Source organism: Nicotiana tomentosiformis, chromosome 4 (assembly GCF_000390325.3).
Source record: "Nicotiana tomentosiformis chromosome 4, ASM39032v3, whole genome shotgun sequence".
Classification (NCBI taxonomy): Eukaryota; Viridiplantae; Streptophyta; class Magnoliopsida; order Solanales; family Solanaceae; genus Nicotiana; species Nicotiana tomentosiformis.
Window position 1 is genome coordinate 14100529 of NC_090815.1, and position 18982 is coordinate 14119510.

The following is an 18982-nucleotide window of genomic DNA, read 5'->3' on the forward strand; positions in this document are numbered from 1 at the left end:
TCTCTAGAACCCAAAACTTAGCCAAAAATGTTATTTTTTTTCTCTCTCCCCGAACCTCCCATGTTTTATAGAAAATGCGCTGCGTGGGCTGGCTGCATAGCCTACGCAGATTGGCTACGCAACTTAACCCTCCCCTTTACTTCCATGCTTATTTTGCCTATGCAATGGTGCGTAGGCTACGCAAGATTCGCGTATCTGTTCTTTCACCCTTTAGTAAAAAGGTAATAACTTCTTGTACAAATCTCCAAATGAAGAACGGTTTGATGCATTGGAAACTAGACTCAAAGGCTTTAATTTGATAGGTTATACACTGTATAACTCTTCATATCTTGAGAGTTATGCTCATTTGAAGTTAGATCTTGTGCAAACTCACTTGAAACTTTATCCCATCATATAATTTTCAACTTGACTTAGCCTTAGGGCTCTTCTTAGACCCTAAACCAGTTTTAATGCACCTCATACATATATTATCATGATCAATTAATATCATTCAAATTACCAGGCTTGTTCATACCCGAATTGATATAATTAGCACCCGCCAATCTTTTTAATGGTCTTAATACACTTAAAACAATTCTGGGGTGTTACATTCTCCCCCACTTAAGAACATTCGTCCTCGAATGTTTTCCAAGTCATTATTAGGCACAATATTATCCTCTTTTCAGCTTAACCATCATCTCTAATCGTTCTTGACTTCATATAGATCTTAGATATTCTTCCAACATTTCAACTTCCTTAAGGCCCCAAAATTTGGCTAACTCCCAAATTTTTCAGAAATTTCGTCAGAGTGTCCTCTACAGTTGGCCTAACCATCTGCCAGAGAATCACCAAAATCAGTCCTAACAACATATTCATGAACACAACGACGCAACATAACATTAAAAAAAAATGCCAACCGTGGCCTCACGAGCAGTATACTACCAAAAAGGAACACCTTTAACATCAGCTATACAGTTGATACATAATTCATAGAAGGTAACTCTTAGCATTTTCGTAGAACACAACTTTATAAATACATGACTATTCAAACAAATGAGGGTTCTTTTTCTTCATTTCCTCCCCGACTTCCCAAGTGGCCTCTTCAACCTGTTTGTTTCGCCATAACACTTTCACTGAAGCAATTTCTTTATTTCTCAACTTTTGAACCCATCGGTCTAAAATGGCCACCGGCTCCACATCATAAGTCAAATTACCGTTCAGCTGCACTGTACTGAAATCCAAAATATGAGACGGATTCCCAACATACTTTCGGAGCATGGACACATGGAACACTGCATGAACACCTGATAGACTAGGTGGCAATGCAAGTTCATAAGCCACCTCTCCAATCTTCTTAAGTATTTCAAAAGGCCCAATATACCGAGGGCTCAACTTGCCCTTCTTCCCGAACCTCAACACACCCTTCATGGGTGAAATCTTGAGCAGAACCTTCTCCCCAACCACGAACACCTAAATTAATTTAACCTTCTCCAAAGCATCCTAAACCAAATCAGTTTCCAATAGTCAAGTCTCACCCGACTCAAACCAACCCACCGGAGACCGACATCGTCTCCCATATTAAAGCCTCATACGGAGCCATCTGAATGCTCGATTGGTACCTGTTATTGTAAGAAAACTCTATCAGTGGTAGAACTTGATCACAAGAACCCCCAAAATCTATAACACAAGCACGTAGCATATCTTCCAATATCTCAATAGTGCGCTCGGACTGTCCGTCCGTCTGAGGGTGAAATGTTGTACTCAGTTGAACCTGTGTACCTAATTCTCGTTGTACTGCCATCCAAAACTGTGATGTAAATTGTGTGCTAAGAGTTGTTCCTAAACCTTTGAATCACTATTCCACCTTACCATGCACATACTCGGGGGTGATCCCACATCATCATATTCTATATAGGCCCGACAACACAACATAACTGAAAATCATTAATTTAACCTTAGCCCAAAAACCTTGGAGCCTCATTTCTAACATCTAGAATTCTTTTCAAGAACCGAATCTCACATCCACACACTGTATAAGTCCGAACAAACTATATTAAGACATAGTGATAACTCACGATGTGATCACTTGATACATCACACAACTCGCATACTCGCAACACCATTTCTGATATCGGTAACTACTCCAAACCAACCAAGTACTATATTAAACCTTTCATCCCACAAAACCTCATTCCAAAACTTTCCTAAACTGATGATAATAAAAGAAACACGTGGAATCTCATAACCCCTTATCAGATCAACAAGTCATGGAGTTATTTTGCCCCAACCAGAACCATAATCACTTTCTAAGCCGAGTTTTAATGTCATCCTCCCAAATATACCATAATCAAACCTGATAGTACCCATTCTAGGTTCAATGACTATATATTATTAAACACAACTATCCCACAAATATGCCATACCAATCTAATCCAATCCGCAAACTGCGCAATCTGTGTACCCAAAAATGGAAAAATATTTCAAAGAAGAGAACCGTTTCGCAAGTTCAACAAGCGCTTCTACAACTGATATGCTATGAGCTCACCATACATGGCAAAACCAAGACACACGAATCTAATAATGGTAACCAGCTCTCCTAGAGCTCACATTAATATTAACCCACGCGGACAACTCACATGCTATCGTATCAATATATGAATCCGCACGGACAACTCACATGTCAATAACATAATCCGCCTGGCATGGTCGCAGGCCTCCAGTCCAAGCATATAATATAGGAGCAACCAAATAAGTACACATGTCTATGATAATTAAAATAAAATTCACATGCTCCTGGACTGGTATAAATAACACGCCATAGAGTAGGCATGTGCAAAGTGCGCTATCACAACTCAAATCGGCAAGTGAACGCAGAAATAGTAAGTACCCAGTTTATTCACGATATTAGCCTCTTTGTAACCTCAAGTATAACCCAGATAGTTCTCAACAAAGGTACGAATATGAGAAACGTCATAACTTTACGCTTAAACGTCAACTCTAGGCATATCATAGTCTAAACATTTTCTAGAGTCTGAATACTTGCCCCGATGCCCGCACATGGGCTCAAACCTCACATATATATATATACGCATTCATAGCGCATAGTCATCAGAAAGGTAACTAGTGCCTCCACTGAGTTAAAATAAAATACTCAACTCAAATAGGCCGCAGCCCTGAAACAATTTGCTTCTGAGAACCCCCAGTCTCCATATTCATAGAACATAGGAATCGCTGTGACTAGTCCCAACTTCAGCACTCGAATGACTAACACATCTTTCAAGCACGATCATCCCATAAGGAATACTTCCACATTTCCTCATATGCCACATAGCAATAATTGGAATATCAACAGTCTATTAACCATGTGAGTATCGCAATACCGATGACATCCGAAAATCAAAACACAATGCCCCTTTTGAAATGCACACCCTTCTCCGGGATTACCGAGTAGTTATAATATCCACCTAAACATATAAAATTGACCATTCTATCCATAATTCGTGGTTTTGCTTTCCAGAATGAATTGCCACCTTGTACATGTAAGTCTTAATCTCGCACAACACACCGCATATATTATGCCCTCATGTGACAAGCACGAGAATCTCCTTATTAACTCTGAGTCACAAGCATATTACATACCCGATCAATTAGAAACCTTCCATTTCCTCTCATCCATGAGGAATTCACAATGCACAACATGTCTCTCACACTGGTAGAAATATCTAGTTCAAACCATAGTAGAAACCATCAAGAACACGTTCAAATCCATTTGCACATAACCAAGCTATCAAAACTGAATTACTCTAACCTGACCAATCCATGCAGGTCACCAAACCCAAGAATATTGCCACTGAAACATCTGTAAAGTCTCACCACATCATAATTATCCCAAAAAACCGAACATACCATTACCATACTGGTCTAGCCTACTACCAGTTGTCCTATTTTTCTTCGAGTTTCTTCTGAATTACCCTCAAGTTGACATTTCTCCTTCTCAGGACACTACAATCCTTACCCAAAGCTCACTATATTCTTCTTAAGCACCTCCATAAATACCACAACCGAGACACCCACTCTTAAGGACCTTATGTGAATTTAAAATTGTTCCTATTTCCTTTCTTATACTGAAATATAGAATCCATAGTCAAACAGAATTATCGCACGTCCTGATACTATCCAGTGTAAGTAACTAATTCTAGTGATATACAAATTCGAAAAACTTTCAATTGCCACATATACATTTTGAATCCATTAGAACCCTCTCGAGAGTCATCCACTCTGTTCAAATCTAATTTGCTCCGCCCACACGGGCCGAAAGACATGTGTTCCTTTAGCACACTCAACATTCAAAGAAGTAACCTTGCCTTAACATGACCAATCAAATTCATAATTCGTGCGCACTACATCCTTCAAAATAACAACTTAATCATTCCATAATTTATATATTTTTATAAAGTACAATGTAACCCGTATCCAGGAATTTCCTTACCCGAGTCATCCTCGATCTCCACCTCTGCAAGCCATAACTAACCCACAAGTATGCCTCAGACCAAAACTAAAATTTAACATATATCTATGAAATTGAATTGTTAATAGCAGGCTCCCCCACTTGGCTCAAAGCCATACAACAAAACGCCCTATAACTCACAATATCATACTTTATTACTGCCATAATACCGCAGTCAATTCAATGAGAATTCTTCTCAAGCTTACGCAAAACTCACCATAATAAACCTCAATCATCCGCTAAGTTTGTATTTATTCTCGTGACAGTCAAGTCAACTTTCTCAACATGATTCAAATTCAAATCTCAACACATACGCCTAGCTGGTAGAAAACAAACTCTCTACTAAATATTATAAGGAACACACCTACGTAGATTACTCCGCAGGAGATAACCCACCTGCTTAGCCTCAAATTGACATATAGTTATACCCTTTCGCAGCCACAATTACCACGGAATCAATTAATATTTCTGAGTTTGAAATTATCAACACGACATGAAGATCTACTTCGCTCCATAATTAAACATCATGACAGATCCCTCAATGCACTCATAACTCAAGACTGTACTTCATATCAAAATAGGAATCAAGTATCCAATAGCAAACTCTTGAGTCACAAGTAAAATTTATTTGTCTCATTCAATCCATCTAAACACATCCCGCATTCACATCATACTTATCATATAGTCATCCCGCTCATCGAACCACAAATTCCACTCATAGGAATACTAACGAACGCATAAGTCCAATTGCACTATTTCTCACAATCGAAACTACCGAGCATAAGTTGTGGTCTAACTCAGGCCTCAAGTCCTCCAGACTGGCCCATCAACAAAACAAAGAATACTCATCTCGAACCTCGTTTATGGAATCACAAGCCAGCGATACACATCTGATACTGAGTGCTCACATGCGCACACGAATGCGTGGAAGGAATTCAAAGAATTATGTTTCAAGCTGAATCAATTCTGCACGATAGAATACAAGAAAGTGAAATTTTCCTAAGGGTTCGGCAGCCTCTCGAAGATAGGTACAGACGTCTCCGTATCGATCCGCAAGACTCTACTAAACCTGCTCATGACTCATGAGACCTATGTAACCTGGGCTCTGATACCAACTTGTCACGACCCAAAAATCACACATGTCGTCATGGAGCCTATCCCGATACTAGGCAAGCCGACAACATCAATAACCTACAATTTCTTTTAAATATTGGAAATATAATAATTAATTTAAGGGGGAAAATTCCACCAATACTGAATATAATTTACTCCCAAAATCCGGTGTCACTGAGTACATGAGCATCTATACATTACAAGTCTGGAAAAATGGTCTATAATAATCTGCGACCAAATACAATAAACAAAAAGATAGGGAAGGAGAGACAAGGTCTGCGAAACATGGCAGCTACCTCTGAATCTCCGAAAAAATCAACTGTATGAAAGAATCAACACCCATTGTATCCGAAATCACCTGGATCTACACACGAAGTGCATGATGTAGTATGAGTACAACTAACTCACCAAGTAACAATAATAAATAAGGAACTGAAAGTAGTGACGAGCTTTTCAGCTAAGTCCAAATACAGTACTTTCCAACATAAAAAGGGTAGGCATGCTCTCAAGTTCAACATTTAAGATTTCACTAAAATTTCATAACAAGTTTGACCGAAACAGAAAATAATCTTTTTTTAATATTTTCAAAATAATGATATATGATAGCTGAAATGCAGCAAATAATGAAATCAATGCATCCTCTCAGAGTAACAGTCACTCAGTCCTCCCATTCACTCCAACCTCACAGTCACTCTTTCCTCACAATCACTCATTCCTCAAAGTCACTCATCACTCGCACTCGGCACTCGCACTCAGTAGGTACCTGCGCTCACTGGGGTATGTACAGACTCCAGAGGGGATCCTTCAGCCCAAGCGCTATATCAAGCCAATCATGGCATAAATCAATAAAACATGTTGCAGCATGCAACCCGATCCATAAATATCCTCACAATTAGGCCCTCGGCCTCACTCAGTCATCAACCTCTCCAGTTTCTCGGGCTCTGAGAAATCATGATAAAAATCAGCCCAAAATTGATAATATGATGTTTTAATAAATAGCAACAAAGACTGAGATATGATATGAAATGAATAAACATGAATGAGTGTGAAATTACAATTTTAACATATAATTCAACCACAGAAATGACCCCAGTTGGTACAGATAATAACACCATATGTCTAAGCATGATTTTTAATACGAGTCTCGGCTCAATTTTTCCTAACACGTAGAGAATGTACGGATATCAACAGATAATTCAATTACACAGTTCCATAAAATTTGATCAAGTCACAATTCCTACGGTGCACGCCCATACGCCCGTCACCTAGCATGTGCGTCACCTCAAAACCAATCACCTAACAGATGATCCTGGGTTTCATACCGTTATGTCCAAATTTAAAACTGTTACTTACCTCAAACCGTATAATATCTTATTCCGCTATGACTTTGCCTCATGTATTGGCCTCCAAACGCCTCGAATCTAGCTACAAATAATTTAATTTAGTCAATAAAATTTGTCGGAATTAATTTCATATGAAAATATAATTATTTTCCATAAAAATCCAAAATTTCATCCAAAAATCGACCGTGGGACCCACGTCTCGGAACCCGACAAAAGTTACAAAATATGAACGCCCATCCAACCACGAGTCCAACCATACAAATTTCACCAAATTCCGACATCAACTCGACCCTCAAATCTTCAATTAAAGTCTTCAACAAGCCCAATTCACCCATACATATCCCTTTTATCCTTAATAGATTTCATCCTTGGCCTTTAAGCCCCAATCTAGGTTATATGATTCAATATTTAATCATTATTAAGCTATTGAAGCACTAGAATCACCAACCATCCTAACAAGATTTAAAAATTCAATATTCATCTTCTTCTTCATTCAAGAACCCTAACTCACAATACTCATTTCAAGGACTAGCATAATTCTTCAACCAATTGATACTTTCTACTTCACAATACATTCCAAATACTTAATCCATAGTTGTATTTAAGTGTAGAGTGGAGAGTTTACCTCTTGCAGCTCAAACCCTAACTTGAACCCTTTTGAATGGTTCTTGAAGATTAGAGAAATCCCTTTGAATTTCAATCCATGTAGATGTTAATACTACCTTTAACTAGTGTTAATCCAGTATAAAATATCATAAAACTCACCTTTGATGTGTATTTGGGTTGAGGATGCTCCACCTTCTCTCTAGAAACCAAAACTTAGCCAAAAATGTTATCTTTTTCTCTCTCCCCGAACCTGCCCTATTTTATAGAAAATGAGCTGTGTAGGCTAGATGCGTAGCCTACACTAATTGGCTACGTAGCTTAACCCTCCCCTTCACTTCCATGCTGATTTTGCCTACACAATGGTGTGTAGGCTACGCAAGGCTCGCGTAGCTGTTCTGTCACCCTTTAGTAAAAAGGTCATAACTTCTTGTAAAAATCTCCAACTAACGAACGGTTTATTGCATTGGAAACTAGACTCAAAGGGATTTAATTTGATAGGTTATACACCAAATAACTTATCATATCTTTAGAGTTATGCTCATTTGAAGTTAGATCTTGTGCAAACTCACTTAAAACTTTATCCCATCATATAATTTTCAACTTGACTTAGCCTTAGGGCTTTTCTTAGACCCTAAACCAGTTTTAATGCACCTCATACATATATTATCATGATCAATTAATATCATTCAAATTACCAGTCTTGTTCATATCCGAATTGATATAATTAGCACCCGCCAATCTTCTTAATGGTCTTAAAACACTTAGAAATTTTTCTGGGGTGTTACACCTATAGCCTCTCGAAGATAGGTATGGACGTCATCATACCGATTCGCAAGACTCTACTAGAAACTTGCTCATGACTCGTAAAACCTATGAACCTAGTACTCTGATACCAACTTATCATGACCCAAAATCTATTTTCCGTGATGGAACCTAACCCAACCCGTTAGGTGGTAGTACAAGTTATGAGCTACTAAGACTGGATTATTGCAAAAATACTGATATGAAATAAATACAACTTCTGTTCGTAATGTAAATAAACAAGATTCGATCTAAAACTACAAGGGGACAAATAGTGGCCACACCCAGAAGTAACGAACGTCTCCAGAGTCACCTCATGTCATCCATCGTAGCTCCAATCCAAGATATGTACACAAGGTACAAAAATGTAGTATGAGTACAACCGACCCCATGTACTTAGTAAGTATCTTGACTAACCTCGGTGAAGTAGTGACGAGGCTTTTTAGTTAAAAGATACTCACTGATATAACATGTGTAGTAAACTAGCAATAGAACAATACTACAATATAACATAAAAGAGTACACGAAACGAATATGCGAAGTAGTAAATTATTACTAGAAGAAATAACGATTTAATATTTCCCAATATCTCGACCAATCCTTTCCTTAGAGCGACAACCAATAAACCACGATAGTAAATCCATAACTTTCAGAGCATGAGAATGTACTCAAGATATCAAGACAATGGCACGTCAACACCCTTTGTGCATTTATCTCATCCTCACTAAGTATACGTATAAATGTACCAACTGGGTAAAAGAAATGCCAATAACAGTACTGACAAAGTGGAAAATACACATGTAGCAATAATGAACAAGGCAGTACATATGGACAACTCTAATAGACTAGGTAAAAGGCATAGAAGTAATGATGGTAATTGGGAAAGAAGAATATAAATTTCACTAACTAGCATGGTAGAAGTCCTGGGTGTAGATATAACAAATAAGAGGGAAAGCATGATCTTTATAAGATAACAAATAAAAGGCATGAATAACTAACATGAGAGAAATCTTATACGAAAGTGCAACAAATGAGAAACGGCATGGATGTAGATATAACGACAAGGAAGGAAACATGATATTTGCAAGTTAAACAAATAAAAGGCATGGGCAACTGTCACGCCCCAAACCTGAAGGGGCGTGGCCGGCACCCGGTACCATACTCGGACCGAGTGTACCACTCTGTAACTGTGAACTCTAGAGGGGTAAACCTCAACCTAGGCCGATGAGGCCATATTCTGAATCATCAGAAAATATCGCCTCTCTCATCTGGTAAACATACCCAAAAACTCATATACACTTAAATATATATATATAAATGTGCAGGCTGACGAGGCCGCCATGAACATCTACTGATATACAAACTATACAGGACTTGTCTACAAGCCTCTAGAGATAGTTAAACTGTATCATGGTCGGGAGAGGGCCTCGATCTACCCATCAAACCTGTATATATAAATCGGACTCCAAGGTCTAGACCTGGTAACTCCAGGGAAGTGGAGCTTACCAACCAAGCTGATATTTGGCTCTGTCTACTGGGAAGATCTATCCAGATGTCTATCAGGACCTGTAGGCATGAAATGCAGCGTCCCTAGCAAAGGCACGTCAGTACAAATAATGTACTGAGTATGTAAGGCAAAGAATAACTGAAAGCCAAAACTGAACTGATGATATAATAACTGAATGTAACTGGGAGTCAAAAATAATCTGAAGATATGCTTACCTGTTGATAGTGACTCAACTCTGTCCATATAGTATGTAAAATAAATGTCCGGCTCTATAAGGCTCGGTATGTGTAACTGCCCTGCCGTAGTAGGCTCGCTCATAGGCGCTCGGCCATACTAGGCTCTCTATCTCGGCCATTCTGAGCTCGCTCAGAGGCGCTCGGCCACAGTAGGCTCGGTATATAACTTACCATCTGATCAGAGGTTGCCCAATAGGGGCCTGCCCACCGATTAAAGCTCGATGGTGGTGAAAATATTGTAATATATATATATATATATATATATATATATATATATATATATATATATATATATATATAGACCCTCTGCTCTCTTTACTGGAAGAAATGAATACTTAACTGAATATAAAGTCCCGATAAGGGAGAATATTGTAACTTCTGAGAATAGAATAATGTGAATAAATTCATGAATACGAACTTCTCTTTATGTCTCGTTGTCAAACATATGTAGTTACGGGATCATGCCAAAATAAAGGAAAGGTTTAGCCTTAACATACCTTATCACAATCTTTCCAATCACCAAGTTGAACTCGCCTCTTCGTATCTTAACCTACAACAACGATAATAATACTATCATTAAGTTACGAAAGGTACAACTATCGCATAACGAACGACAAGCTTATTTTGTATTAAAACGGACAACATCTCCCCTATAATCCTTACTTCCTCCAAATTCAAGATAACACCAAAAATACCAAAAACAACAATAACATAATATATACATTATTTTCCAACCTTATGTACACCACACAATACTACGAAACAGCCCAACACACCCCAATCTTTTCATACACAAAACGACCATCGTAGTATTGTCAACAACCCGAAAATGTTATGACAAACGACCAGCCCAACATCCTGCATTTATGTTGTGTTTCTCTTCACCCTTCCTCCTCTAAAACTCCACAAAACAGTAGTAAAACACGCAGCCCAACAGCACCACAAAATAGTCCGTTATAAGTGAATAACTCGAACTCACGGCTTCCGATCACCGCCCTGTGAGTTCTTACAAATATAGAATGACTTACTATGAATCTGCAGCAGAAAAGAAAATGGATGAAAGAGAGAAGTAAACTTACCTTATTTGTTGGATAACTCAGCTCCTATCTTGGTTCTTCAAACTCTTGGCTTTATCTCCAATTAGAACTTGAAAGGGAGAGAAAATCAATTGGAGTTTGGGGGAAATTTTTGGGAGCCGTTTTGCAGAGATTAAGTCTGGTTATTTTACCCTATTATCATCCTAATATATGAAGGGGATAGGACTTTAAAAATGCTTCTTTGAACGACCCGAACAGGCCCATTTTTGGACGACCCGAATAGGCCCATTTTTGGATTCTCGTTTAAGCAAGTAGGTGACAGTCTGCTCAGTATCGGAAAACTACCCATATCTCTCTACTCCGATATCATATTGATAAACGGTTTAATGCGTTGGAAAATAGACTCATAGATATTTAATATGATGGGTGGAACACCCCATAACTCTACGTATATTGGGAGAAAATGGCAGTTACATTTGACCCAAAGTTTCAATAAAACTTATGAACGTAACTTGTGATGACTTTCATCGACTTTTGTTCCACCACTCGCTTGACTTCAAAACATAACACACGACTATCATACGACTAACATAACTCATAACATAACCTCCTTATCATGTTAAACACCCTGGTCTCACTCCAAAAGTATATGTTATAACATTCCCAATTTGTCGACTTTCGACAAAATATTATTTTTTTTCAATTCCTTTAGCTTTTGAACCTTCCAACCATCTTTGTACTTGTTGTTCATGATCTTCAATATTTGTAACCTCCGAGGTAACATGATTAACTTACATTGTAAACTTTTCAAATATGATTTCAGTTTTGAGCTTATATCAATTGACTTACGACGTACTCGTACGTACGAAAACATGGGTTGTAACATCATTCCCCCCTTTGGAACATTCATCCTCGAATGTTGACTGGTGCACTTATCAGTCTCATAACCTATAGCTCTCATAAATACTTTATTGCTGGCCTTTCCATCTAGGCAACTGTTCTATGAATAAATCCATAGGCCAGGGCATTCCCCTCTTTAGGTCTCTTTCTGACACCACGACTTATTATCTGAATACTTCCAACCTCGTAATTATTGCGACCTTTTGTCATGCATCATGTACGACTTTGTCCTTGTATGTGTGCCTATGCGACTCTTCTGTTCCTTTTCCTCCAGCTTTTAGCCAATCTCTAGGCCTCACTTTGGGAACATATATAGAACTATGACAAGTTGTTTCTCCCAGTGTATATAGGTGTAGTGAAGTTCTTCACTCGATACTTTGTCAAACTTATGACTGTTGCGATATCTTGTTTCGTAGCTTAATAAATACATCCTTATGTCTTTACTATATCTAGGTAGGTTATACTACACCATCACACTTACTTCGGTTTATTATTGCCGAGGTTTGCTACCCAACTCCAGGTTACCCTCTTGCTGCTTATCCTATATGTATAAATCTAAGTCCTTTAGTTCTTCCTCATTACTGTTCATCTTAAGAATGACGACCTAATATCATCTCATACTTTGGAACTTTTATCTGCCTATTGTTGATTCACCTTAATGTTGATATATAATCTACCACTGATAAATTGAAACCTCTTACGTAATATATTGTCCTTAGGGATCACGTCTCATCAGGGAACATCTGAAGTTATTTGCTCGATCCACCTAGGGGTGATACTATACTTCAATAACCGTATTTCATCGCATCCCAATGTGATTTCTCTTATGAGGGGTATTCTAATCTCATGCAATTCATGAAATCCTTTCTTTTTGAATCATTAACCAATCAATGGCCTTAACGTCATCCTCTTATCTATCACAATTACACCCTTATTCTACTACCAGGGTAACATTTCATCTCTTCAAATTGCTCATAGTCTTAGACTCCTCTAAGTTCATTCAGGCTATACTGAGTTTTTTTATAACTTACGGAAACCATCAACTCTCTTGTTTTGATGGGCTTAATTCTAAGGCCTTACCTATTCTCGTCACCTTTTCAATCACCTCTGCTTATCCTTACTCCTGTCCACCTAAAACCTTGTTGCTCCACCATACTTTATCTTGCGACCTACACATATCTATTTATAGTATTCACAACCTTTCTTTAACTTTCAAGCACTATACATTTCCTTATGTTGTTCTGGAACTTCAAGCGAGACATCAAATCATCTCTAACTCTTCTTTTATCTCTTAACTAGACCTCTCGGTACTTGGAAACTATAGGCTAGAAGATATGTCACTGAAAACACCACTATCATTTATGGATACTGAATTATGGCGCTTCTAGCCCTCTATATGATGTATGGACTATTCACAACCTTCTACACTTGTGCATCTCGTACCTTCTTAACCTCTACCTTACTTAGCTTTTAATCATGCATTATATCTTCTCTCTCTTTCATAACCTCCCTTCCACATAGGTAGAATTCACATCCACAACTTGAAGCTCTACTATAAACTTGCACCTCTAGTGCGTACACAATCCGATGGGAGCTTCATACTTACTCCTTATGAGGCTGGTACTTTTTTTTTAATCCGGCTTTATTGTAGAGCCATTATAGAATATGGCTGTTGTACTATCTTTCTTGTACCTCTAATCTTAAGAGTGATTTTGCAATGTTCAGAATCGTGATTTCTATAATTATATTGGTCTAATAATCATACTCCTGATTCACTTAACTGATGTAACTCGTTAGTTTCCTCTTCTCTCCCAGCCTTTAAGTAGGCTTAAGCTATCTTCTGATCTACTGCTCAGGGTATTATTACTTTCGCCTTTGGTGGACGCCATGGAACATCCATAATATAATATTCTAACAATTCAAGCCTTTGTCTGTGAGGTGGACTCAATTCTTTCTTTTAACTTTATACCGAATTCTCCTATAGTTGTAGGAATGTCAACATATATGTTTCATGGATAATACTCTGAAATGTTCAGTGCGGTCATAACGTAACTAACTCTGGGTCATTGATTGAATAATTTCTTTCATGCCTTCTCAGTTTTCTTTAAAAGTACGCAATTACTTCTCCTGATCGTTCTGCCATTTGTTGCATGAATACTTGGCTTATCTTAGTGCCCACACCTATTGGAATTTCGTGCAACTCATATGATCTCACATATTACTTTTTATTTTTACTTCCCTTTCATTAGCCACGATAGGTGCCACTTTCTTATGGAGTGTATACAATATTGTAGTGAGACTGTTGTTACAAGATCATTTCTTTTTTAGGTCACTATGCTTATGTTGAAACCTTTTTCCTTATTTCCTCAGCTAGTCTTTCGTTGTAGCACTTCTCTTGTAAAGCTGGGAGCTTTTTACATTGTATACACGACGAAAATTTTGATGTACTGACTCGCCAATAATTATCATTAGTTACTTATCTCTGCGCCCTTATGCTCGTAGGGTTACTTCTCCACTCAAATTTTTATTATTTCCATAACACTTATACGGTACCTTTTACTACCCCAACTCCTATCAGAATATTTCTCAAGGATTACGATGTCGTATCTACGAGACCGAATTTCCTATGCTGGGTTTCACTTTGTTTATCTTGCATGATCTACTGATTTATCTGAGATCTCTTGTCTAGCCATGACTAGGCACTTCCTGAATTCCTGAATGAACTACTAACTACTCGTCAGTCCATGCTCATATTTACATTCTGGGTAACCTCTCTTGGGTTATGTCTTCTATCTTAACTTAACTTTTGCACTGGCTCCTAATGTATCAAGTGTTCATTCGCACTTATTTATCAATAACATATGGTGTGGGAACCCTTACTGCCTCTCCTCGGCGTCGTGCTTGCATAATGTTCTAGAGTCGTATCATGTCTGCAGGATCTGAATAAATGCAATATCATTCCTTTTGCCATTTACTGCATTCTTCCATTACTATTCCATAGTTACCTGAACCACTTAACTCCAATTTAATACCATATTAGACCATCTTCCCCCCTTTAGGGGAGTATTAACATGTAATGCTATAAAGACTTACTTATAAATATTTTACCTCTTCATCTTCGATGTCTTTTCACCTCTTTATTGACTCTTACTCGCCTTGCAGTAACCCTTATGTACCAAGGATAATTGAATATCTTACACACGATGGTATCAGATACCTAGTGTAACTGGAACACTTAGTCCCTTAAGATTAACTTTGCTCAAAGTGCTTGCTTTAGGGAAGCGTCTTCCTGAGTGACCTTTAAAGGTTATTCTTCTGTTGTCGATTGTATTATTGCTGGAATGCGATCTTTGAATTCTCTTGATGTCGAATATCATCACCTCATTCGATCCCTAATTGAGGTTCAGTTAATCTTGTTCATTAGTCCATGCTGATTTCTATTACTCCAGGGGTCTAAATTACTTGTTTTGGTAATCACGTTGGACGCACCAACTCATTTCTCGAAATGAGGATATGACTTTTGGCCTATACTCTTTTATTGTCTCAAGACCTGTCACCTCTTATTTTTTCCTTTACTTGACTATAGACTCTGTCATCATATCATATTTTGATTTACTGTTATCACCCATTTATCACATCTTACTCATAATACTTCATTTACTCTCTTCTTATTCTCCTGCTAATACTTCTGTTTATCGCATTATTCTGAAAACTTCAACAAAACATTGTTTCACTTTTAGCTCCCCTGGCTCAATCCACCATTTCGGGTTACTCTAACCCAAGCTGGATCTTGATATGCCATCCTTCTCTTAAACTATATATGTTAGCTCCCATAGGGCATAACTGAGATGTGTGTGGCCAATTGTACATACCTCTATTTCTGTTGAAGGTAACTTAGAATCTTTTTATTTCTCTGCCTGAAGTGTAAATTCGGACAGTCTTCATTAACTAGGTACCTAGTACCCTTCTTCACCTTACTTCTGTTACCTGTTGAAACTTATACTTTTACCTTATGATACTCCCATGGCCTACTATTCACGGGTATGTTAGATATTCCCGTCTTAGGGTAAATGGGAAATTCGCACATATGGTAAGCACGATCTAATAGGGTCTCAAACAGGGCCACATAGTCAAGAATTCTCTCTCTACTAATGCCCTTACATGCTATTGTATTAGCCCTCTAGCTAGCTATAATTTTCTAATTGAAAGCATCTCTATATCATTACCAAACATAAGCTTTGGCTCGAACTCTTATGACTCAGCTCTATAGCACGATTTGGATTTGAATGAAGGGTAACACACTCTTAAATGCCTTGTAGCCTCCTGCTTATATGTGTGGTGCACAACACACCCATAAACAAGACTCTACTAGACACGGCTTGTTGACACCCTAGGATAGAACTGCTCTGATACCAAGTTTATCACGCCCCAAACCTGAAGGGGCGTGGCCGGCACCCGGTACTATACTCAGACCGAGCGTACCACTCTGTAACTCTGAACTCTAGAGGGGTAAACCTCCTAAGCTGATGAGGCCATATTCTAAATCATCTGAAAATATCGTCTCTCTCATCTGGTAAACATACCCAAAAACTCATATACACTTAAATATATATAAATGTGCAGGCTGACGAGGCCGCCATGAACATCTACTGATATACAAACTATACAGGACTTGTCTACAAGCCTCTAGAGATAGTTGAACTATATCATGGACGGGACAGGGCCTCGACCTACCCATCAAACTTGTATATATAAATCGGACTCCAAGGTCTAGACCTGGTAACTCTGGGAAGTGGAGCTTACCAACCAAGCTGATATTTGGATCTGTCTACTGGGAAGGTCTATCCAGATGTCTATCAGGACCTGCAGGCATAAAATACAGTGTCCCCAGCAAAGGGACATCAGTACAAATAATGTACCGAGTATGTAAGGCAACAGAATAACTGAAAGCCAAAACTGAACTGATAATATAATAACTGAATGTAACTGGGAGTCAAAAATAATCAGAAGATATGCTTACCTGCTGATACTGACTCAACTCTCTCCATATAGTATGTAAAATAGTTGTCCGGCCCTATAAGGCTCGGTATGTGTAACTGCCCTGCCGTAGTAGGCTCGCTCATAGGCGCTCGGCCATACTAGGCTCTGTATCTCGTCCATTCTGGGTTCGCTCATAGGCGCTCGGCCACAATAGGCTCGGTATATAACTTACCATCTGATCAGAGGTTGCCCAATAGGGGTCTGCCCACCGATTATAGCTCGATGGTGGTGAAAATACTGTAATATTGTATATATATATATATATAGACCCTCTACTATCTTGATATATATATATATATATATATATATATATATATATATACCCCCTGATCTCTTGACTGGAAGAAAACAATACTTAACTGAATATAAAGTCCCGATACGGGAGAATATTGTAACTTCTAAGACTAGGATAATGTGAATAATTTCATGAATACGAACTTCTCTTTATGTCTCGTTGTCAAAGATATATAGTTACGGGATCATGCCAAAATAAAGGAAAGGTTTAGCCTTAACATACCTTATCACAATATTTTCAATCACCAAGTTGAACTCACCTCTTCGTATCTTAATCTACAACAACGATAATAATACTATCATTAAGTTACGAAAGGTACAACTATCGCACAACGAACGACAAGCTTATTTTATATTAAAATGGACAGCATCTCCCCTATAATCCTTACTTCCTCCAAATTCAAGATAACACCAACAATACCAAAAACAACAATAACATCATATATACATTATTTTCCAACCTTATGTAAACCACACAATACTACAAAACAGCCCAACACACCCCAATCTCTTCATACACAAAACGTCCATCGTAGTATTGTCAACAACCCGAAAATATTACGACGAACGACCAGCCCAACATCCTGCATTTATGTTGTGTTTCTCCACACCCTTCCTCCTCCAAAGCTCCACAAAATAGTAGTAAAACACGCATCCCAACAGCACCACAAAACAGTCCACTACAAGTAAATAACTCGAACTCACGGCTTCCGATCACCGTCCCGTGAGTTCTTACAAATATAGAACGACTTACTATGCATCTACAGCAGAAAAAAATGGATGAAAGAGAGAAGTAAACTTACCTTATTTGTTGGATAACTCATCTCCTATCTTGGTTCTTCAAACTCTAGGCTTTACCTCTAATTAGAACTTGAAAGGGAGAGAAAATCAATTGGGGTTTGGGGGAAATTTTTGGGAGGAGTTTTGCAGAGATTAAGTCTGGTTATTTTACCCTATTATCATCCTAATATATGAAGGGGATAGGCCTTTAAAAATGCCTCTTTAAATGACCCGAACAGGCCCATTTTTGGACGACCCGAACAGGCCCATATTTGGATTCTCATTTAAGCAAGTAGGTGACAGTCTGTGCAGTCTCGGAAAAACGCTCATATCTCTCTACTCCGATATCGTATTGACAAACGGTTTAATGAGTTGGAAAATAAACTCATAGATATTTAATATGATGGTTGGAACACCTCATAAATCTACGTATATTGGGAGAAAATGACAGTTACATTTGACCCAAAGTTTCAGTAAAACTTATGAATGTAACTTGTGATGACTTTCATCGACTTTTGTTCCACCACTCGCTTGACTTCAAAACATAACACACGACTATCATACGACTAACAGAACTCATAACATAACCTACTTATCATGTTAAACACCCTGGTCTCACTCCAAAAGTACATGTTATAACATTCCCAATTTGTCGACTTTCGACAAAATATTATTTTTTTTCAATTCCTTTAGCTTCTGAACCTTCCAACCATCTTTGTACTTGTTGTTCATGATCTTCAATATTTGTAACCTCCGAGGTAACATGATTAACTTACTTTGTAAACTTTTCAAATATGATTTTATTTTTTAGCTTACATCAATTGACTTACGACGTACTC